Source organism: Nomascus leucogenys, chromosome 8, assembly GCF_006542625.1.
Source record: "Nomascus leucogenys isolate Asia chromosome 8, Asia_NLE_v1, whole genome shotgun sequence".
Lineage (NCBI taxonomy): Eukaryota > Metazoa > Chordata > Mammalia > Primates > Hylobatidae > Nomascus > Nomascus leucogenys.
Genome location: NC_044388.1, coordinates 3,948,615 through 3,956,612, shown reverse-complemented (window position 1 = coordinate 3,956,612; position 7,998 = coordinate 3,948,615). Strand labels below are relative to the sequence as shown.

Here is a 7,998-nt window from a genome sequence, read left to right as displayed (position 1 = left end):
CACATGGTTATTGCCCAGTCAAAGAAGCAACTATTTGAAAATTCAAGAAACTGCAGATTTATTCCTTAAATAAGGCACTGTTGTTGAGATAGTATCCAAAATATTGATACTGCAATGAGATAAGACATCTAAGAACACATGCCAGAATGTGGACCATTGGCCCAGCCCAATCCTCTCTCACCTGCACTGCTTTGGAAACCCCTTCCTTTCTTTCCAAACCCAGCTGACATCTTTCCAAAAGAGTTTTGTGTCTCTGATCAGGCTTCGCTGCACTTGTGTTTCTCCCACTCATCTGGTGCTCGGGGCATAGAACACAGCCCCAGGTACACAGAGGGTGAACAATCTTCAACAACTGGGCACCAAGGATCCTGCTCCTTTTTCTTTGTAATGGCTGCATGACATGGTCTTCTCCTGTATGGATGTACAAGTTGCTTATTGATAGACTTTCAGTTGCTTCTTTTTGTTCTCTCTCTCTCTCTCCTGTTCTCTCTTTTCTTATCTTTTTGGCCTCCTTATTCTCCAGTGTTCTCCACTGCAGAGTCGTGTAATTCCCGCACAGTTTTCTCAGAGCGAGTACATATTCCCTGCCCAGCATCAGCACTGCTTGCCATTCATATCCTGTATCTATAGGGATGACCATGGCCCCTTGGAGGAAAGGCTTGGAACTTACCAACTTATGGAAACTTACGGAAATCATCATTTGGTATTGAGATTTTGCAGGGAACACACTCCTTAAAAGTCTCCGTGAGTGTGGCTGTTAAGAATCCCATAAACAGGGAGAAAAGTGGGAAGTGAGAGAAGCCAGGCTCTGCCACCACCACGAACAAAGCAGGGTCCACTTTGCATCTGCTGAAAAGGAAGGAATGGACATTTGGCCTGTCCCCTCTTCCTTTATTGTGTCATGTTCTTTCCTTTACTCTTCTCTTTTTTAAAACAAGAAAATCGTAATTTTAATATTATTTTTAAAATAGACAATACATTCGCACAATTCAAAATTCCAGTAGTTGGCCAGACACAGTGGCTCATGCCTGTAATCCCAGCACTTTGGGAGGCTGAGGCAAGAGGGTCGCTTGAAGCCAGGAGTTCAAGACAAGCCTGGGTAGCATAGTGCAGACGCCATCTCTACAGAAAATTTTTTAAAATTAGCCGAGCATGGTGACGCACATCTGTAGTCCCAGCTACTTGGGAGGCTGAGGTAGGAGGATCACTTGAGCCTGGGAGATTGAGGCTGCAGCAAGCTGTGATCACACCCCTGCACTCCAGCCTGGGCAACACAGTGAGACCCTGTCAAAAACAAAAAACAATTCCAAAGGTACAAAAGGTGAAGTCTCCTCCGCTTCCACTCATTCCCCTCCCCATAGGGGACCAATATTATTAGTTCTCAGGTCTCCTTCCAGAAAGATTCCAAGCATATGCAAGCAACTGTGTTTAAAAATCATCCCTCACTCCCATCTCAAATGGTAAAAATCACCCCTCTCCTCTCTTGGCACAAATGATAATATACTCCACACACTGGTCTACACAGGACATTTTCACTTTCTGCGTCCTGGAAAGATTCCACACCCACATGTTTTTGAAATCCTCATTATTTTAAGATTGCTTAATATTCCATTGTACAGATATACCATAATTTATTTAACCAGTCCCCTTCTGATGGACATTCGGGTTATCTCCAGCCTTTTGCTGAGATAATGCTGCAGTAAATATTTATGTATATGTCATTTTGCACATGCACATGTATCTGTTGGATAATTTCCTAGAAGCAGAATTGCTGGGTCAAAATTGAAGTGCATTAAAAAAATTTGACAGATATTGTTAAATTCCCTTTAACACTGCAGGCACCATTCCCATCCACAATGTATGCCAATGCCTATTTCACCAAACCTTTGCCAGCTACCACTGTCATGGTTTACAGAGGAAAAATCTCACCACCATAGCCACTCCTTGTATAGTAATCAGTTCTTTTGGTCTTTGCCAATCTGAAAAAATGAAAAATGCTATCTCAGTGTGGTTTTAATTTGTATTTTCTTCGTTTCCTTTTTTTTTTTTTTTTCGTATTGGTTTTGCTTCATTTTCTGGGAAAGTTCATATGCTTTGCTTGCTTTTCTATTCAACTGTTGTTCTCTTTCTTATTTGATTTACGTGAGATCTTTATACATTACCTCTTGCCTATAATAAGAGTTGCAGGAAATTCTTCATGATTTTTCATTTTGCCTTTTTTTTTTTTTTTTTTTTTTTTTGAGACAGAGTCTCGCTCTTGTTGCCCAGGCTGGAGTACAGTGGCATAATCTCAGCTCACTGCAACCTCCGCCTCCCAGGATCAAACGAATCTCCTGCCTCTGTCTCCCCAGTAGCTGGGACTACAGGCATGCACCACCATGCCCGGCTAATTTTTGTATTTTTAGTAGAGACGAGGTTTTACCGTGTTGGCCAGGCTGGTCTTGAACTCCTGACCTCAAGTGATCCGCCTGCCTCGGCCTCCCAAAGTGCTGGGATTACAAGCATGAGACACTGTGTCCAGCCTCATTTTGGCTTTTGACTTTGTTTATGATGATTCTTTTTGTTTGCCATGCAAACACTTTTTATTTTTATATGGTCAAATTTATTGTTATTTTATTTTATGGTTTCTGGTTTCATTCATAGATTTTAAATTTTTTTCTCCTGGTTCCATTGAGTTCTTTTAGGGTTAAATTTTTACATTTAAATTTTTGATCCACATACAATTGATCTCATTGTAAGGTATGAGATATACATCTGAACTTACTGGTTTTTCTCCCAAATGTCTGCCCAGTTGTGCTGGGACATTTATTGAAAAGTCTAGTCTATCTTGGCTGGGTGCAGTGGCTCACACGTGTAATCCCAGCACTTTGGAAGCCCAAGGCAGGCAGATCTCTTGAGGTCAGGAGTTCGAGACCAGCCTGGCCAACATGGTGAAACTCTGTCTCTACCAAAAATACAAAAATTAGCCAGGTATGGAGGCACGCGCCTGTAATCCCAGCTACTTGGGAGGCTGAGGCACGAGAATTGCTTGAACCCAGGAGGCAGAGGTCATGGTGAGCCGAGATCATTCCACTGCATTCCAGCCTGGGTGGCAGCAAGAAAAGTCTATCTTTCCTAACTGGTTGAAATGCCAGCCTTGCTCTACTATAAATTCCAGAGTTTGTTTGTGCCCATCTCAGTACTTCTGTGTCCCCTGCCGTGTGTATCCAAGCACCAGCACCATAGTGCCTTTTTTTTAGGCTCCATGCAGCTTGACTACAGGTCCCTGGATCTGCAGACATGGAGATTTGCTGACCCTGAGGTGGGATGAGGAGGTAGGGGAAATAGCAAAAGATTTGGAATATTAAGATCAGAAAGCTTCTGGGCTCTCTCCAAAGAACCCCTAGCATCTAAAATGGCTTTGCTCCTATACCTCCTCTCAAAATAAAAAAAGAAAAAGAGAACAAAGAAGTCCATTTCCTTATTAAACTGCTATTTGTCCAGCCTGAAAGAGCCCCTCTAGTCTAACCCTGTGCGTGCTGCTGATCCTCTCCCGGAGTGCCTTCCAAGATTATTTCAGGAGCCTAGGAAGGCCCTAAGCGTGGCTTTGATCGCCATATTGGAAATGCTTCCCTCACTGGCTCCCTGGGCTCCAAGCCCAGTACTTGACAGTTGCCTGTAAACTGAGCAGGTCTTTGTCTTAAAGACATTACAATGGACCCTAAACAAACATATTAACAACCACTTAGAGACCTAACTAACGCTGGCCAATAAGCAAACCCCCAGGAAACTTACTCAGAAAAGGTTCCTCCTTCCTGCAGCCCCCGAGGGCAGATCCCGGAGTCCCTCCTTCCTCAGCCTGCGGGCTGCTTTCCAAGGGCTCTCCAGCCCTCCAGGCAGGAACGTAATCATCTGCCCTGCGTGCCCTGCCTTCTCTCACCTTTACCCACAATAACCCAGCACGGTCGGTCGCAATGCACTCAGTGCATACCTATTGCAAATAAAACAAGAAAGTAAATCGCCTTCAAAGGAACAGCTAATAGCTCCAGGCTACCAAAAACAATGTGTTCCATGGGAGCTAGTGATTACCCTATATGCCAAGGTTTTAAATTTAAGGTCTTTGGATGAGCTTCGGAGTTTCCCTGAACCCCTACAATGATTTGCAAAATTTGTACGTAGACTTATGAAGGGCATTTTTTCCCTAAGATACGGGGAAGGAGATTCCCCGTATCATCAGAGCTCAATATCAAAATTTTTTTAAAATCTAGATATCTATGTATAAAAGGATATGATGTCTAGAATTTGTTTTAAAACATTTCAGTTGGAGGACAAAGAGTGGGTGAACCAGGTGCAGTTATGGATTAAACAAGATTGGCCATTAGTTGATACTTATTAAAGCTAGTGATGAGTGCTTGGAAATTTATTATGTGATTCTGTCACAAAAGAAGTGGAAGGAAGGAAGAAGAAAAGGAGGGAGGGAGGAAACCTTTGCTACAGACTACGCTGAAAGAACCAGACAGACCACAGTATATATACATCCGCTATTCTCATAGTTCTAGCTTTATAGGAACAACTGCCCAGTGGATTGCCTGACCAGTGTTTGAAAGCCTGGAAAATTTGTGGGTGCAGAGGCATGTTCTTCTCACTCTCACCCCTGCTCTGTATCCTCAGCATCACCCAGAGAGAGGGACCAGAATCCCTGAGGCCATCTTTGTTCATCTGCACCGTCTCTCCTACACCTCTTCACCCCTCCCCTCCTCACTTCACTCCAGGCTGCGTTGGGGCAGGGAGGTGATCATCCAAGGCCCTGGCTCTCCATCCAGACCCCAGCCACGTACAGCCTCTATTGCCTGAGCAAGCTTGCACAGGAGGGGGCTGGGGCTGCACTATTTGGATGTTCTTGGAGTAGAAAATTCACAAATTCCAAGCTCTGCTCCCAAAGCAAACCTCCTCAGCCCAGGTGGCTGCATCCTTCTCCTCCCCTCCACCCAGTTCCCTGGGTCGCCAAGCCGGAGGCTTTGAAAACCAGCTTGTGTTTGGTTTGTGAAAGCACCAATGTTTGCAATGTTTGCCCAGCAGAGAAGGAGCATATTTTCTCCCTTCCAAATGCAAACTCAAAAGATGCTCCACAAGTTTTTCTCCAGACTTTCCACAGGAAACATAAATAAGAAAGAAAAATGACTTTAGGTGCTGAGACCTGAAATGGAATTTCAACCCTGAAGGAACTGCCTGTAACAAGCACTCTCTGTCCTTCAGTGAAGGCTTCGAGAGCCTGGGTGCACGTTCCTTTCCTCTGAGCAGCCTTCACAGACGAGGCAAGGGGAGGAGCTGAACCAGTTCTTAGACCTGACTCCCAGCTAGGTCTTCAGCCCCACACAATGAATGGCCGGTGACTCGCACAGCAGCTGAGATTCCCTGGCTACAGTGTCCTTTTTTATCTTTCTTGATTGTGTTAGGGTAGAACAAATGAAGGTGCTCCAACCCGAGAGGCCCAGCCACACTGCAAGCCAGATGCACAATCAGAGTGTGAAGTGTGGACACGCCCCCCTGGAACCCAAGGCCACAGATTGCCACCTGCTCTGCCCTTGTCTCCATCTCGGAAGAAGGACATCCCTGATCTGTGGCCTCTGTCCTCACGGATCTTATAATTATCAGACAAACACAACCACAGAGAGGCTGGAAGGCAGTGCTTCAGCATCACACATATATGCATCGGTGACCCAGAGTTCTGAATAATCTTAATGCACAGATAATTGGAGCATTTCTTGCTCACAGCTGAGAGCCGCCAAATGACTGCTTCCAGGTTAGGAGTTTGCAGAATATTCACACACCCATGGAGCCCTCCAAAAGGCTCCAGACCCAAGAAATACAGGGTTGAAGCCAGTGTGGACAGTTCTAATGCAGCTAATACACTCTGACTGATTTGTTGTGAGCTAAGGGTTGAGTGTTTACACTTCAAGGTCACCGTTTCTGTCTCCTGATATCTGAGAACCTTTCTTCTTCTTCTTCTTCTTCTTCTTCTTCTTCTTCTTCTTCTTCTTCTTCTTCTTCTTTTTTTTTTTTTTTTTTTTTTTTTTTTTTTTTTTTTTTTTTTTTTTTTTTTTTTTTTTTTTTTTTCTTCTTCTTCTTCTTCTTCTTCTTCTTCTTCTTCTTCTTCCTTTTTTTTTTTTTGAGACAAAGTCTTGCCATGTCATCCAGGCTGGAGTGCAGTGGCATGATCTCGGCTCACTGTAACCTCTGCTTCCCAGGTTCAAGCGATTCTCTTGCCTCAGCCTCCTGAGTAGCTGGGATTACAGGCAGCCCCCCACCAGACCTGGCAAATTTTGTATTTTTAGTTTTGCCATGTTGGCCAGGCTGGTCTCAAACTCCTGGTCTCAAGTGATCCATCCACCTCAGCCTCCCAAAGTGCTGGGATTACAGGCGTGAGCCACCGCACCTTGCCCAAGAAACTTTCTTCTTAAGGTGTTTTCCTTTCCCATAGCATTCTGTCTTTGGATAGGCCCAACAAGTCCATTGAGCGTCTACCCTTTTTACAAAACATATCATCAATCCTTATAGCCCGTATGTTTAATGATAAGTCAACTAAACAAAGCAAGGGACCCCACTGGAAGGTGCTTGTGAGAAATGTATCCTTCCATCTAAGACTTCACTTTGATGTACCAAATTCTGAGAAAGACCCCAGAAGGCATTTCCTTCTTGCTGAGGTTTATTTATCTTGTTTATCTGAAGCCAGGGCCAATAACCCAAATGGCTTTCAAATGGCTACAAAAGTTTCTCAGCATTCGATTAATCAGTCCCATCACAGACAAGTCAACTGACCTGCAGACCCACGTGCTGTACTCATGGGTGGTGCTGGTTCTGGCAGGGGTGATCTGGGAGGAGGTATTTCCCGGAGGTGTTTCCGAAGAGAGAGGCACTAGCTCAAGTTGGCTCCGAGACGCGACGCGGAGGAGGAAAGGGAAGGTGGAGTGCTGATGCTGACGAGGCGAGGAAGAGGAGGAGTAGAGGTTACCAGCACTCAGAGCATGGGTTTTGGAGGCACACAGATCTGTGCCCAAAGGGCTATCGACACTCTTCCACTTCATTGCTGAGCAACCTGATGTGTTCATACGTTCCCTGATACGTAAAAGTGGCACAATACTCGCATCTACCTTATAAAGTGCCTGCAAAGCACTAAGACAAAACGTAGAGAGAACTTAATGCAGTGCCGGACTCAGTCAACAGACAGCAAATGGAAGTTGTTCTCATTAAACAGCAAAAAGGAAGTAAAAAGGAATACAGAGGAAGACAAAGGGGAGATGGGGAGGGGATGCCATGGGGGGCTGTGGGTGGTGTGCCGAGGCAGACACTGCAGACAGCAGCCCCTCACCCAGCTCCATCTCTGGGCTCCTGGGACAACACAGCTCTTGGTCCAGACAGGCTGCTCAGATGTTTATTGAGAAACCACCCATAAAAGTTATTGGAAACTTTACATTTGCAGCACGGTCTCTGCACACTGCCGAGCTGCCACGGCTCTCAACAAGGCCTCATTCATGGCCCCAGGCAGCTCACTTGCCTGCCCCCAGCCCCTGGGTCTCAAGCCCACCAGGGTGCCTCCCAGCCCCCGCCCCCAGCCCAAGCCCGGCCTCCTCCCTCCCTTGGGTCTGAGTGATTTTCTGATTTGCCTTTTCCAAACGTGAAATCTTTGAATGAGGTCACTTCAACTGGAGAGCAAGGGATAGGTCACAAGGCAATGTTTCCTAAGTGCAAATGTCCTTGGGTGATTTTAGGTAGAGCTTGGATGAAAGTTTTGCATTCTCATAGTGTTATATATAGTATCTATATTTTAATGTACATGTGTATGTATTTTGGCAGGGACTAAACCTGTAAAACGTATTTATTTTAATAAGTATTGGAGGAAAAGGTAGAATATCAATCCCATGTTACAGGGTTTTCATTTCAAGTAAACTTGAGTAAAGTGAAAGAAAATGAGAAAGTTGACTTAAGGAAACCATAAAAACAGTCGTAGTCTAGATGACC

General features: G+C 44.9%; 1 long non-coding RNA gene across 1 annotated transcript; it reads right to left on the bottom strand.

The window, feature by feature from the left end:
• Positions 1-1,570: 1,570 nt before the first annotated feature.
• Positions 1,571-7,362, bottom strand: LOC101178906. Its single transcript, XR_001116163.2, has 2 exons — positions 6,799-7,362; positions 1,571-1,979 (listed from the first exon to the last, which is right to left on the bottom strand). It is a non-coding gene; the product is annotated as an uncharacterized LOC101178906 (long non-coding RNA).
• Between the last annotated feature and the right edge of the window lie 636 nt (positions 7,363-7,998).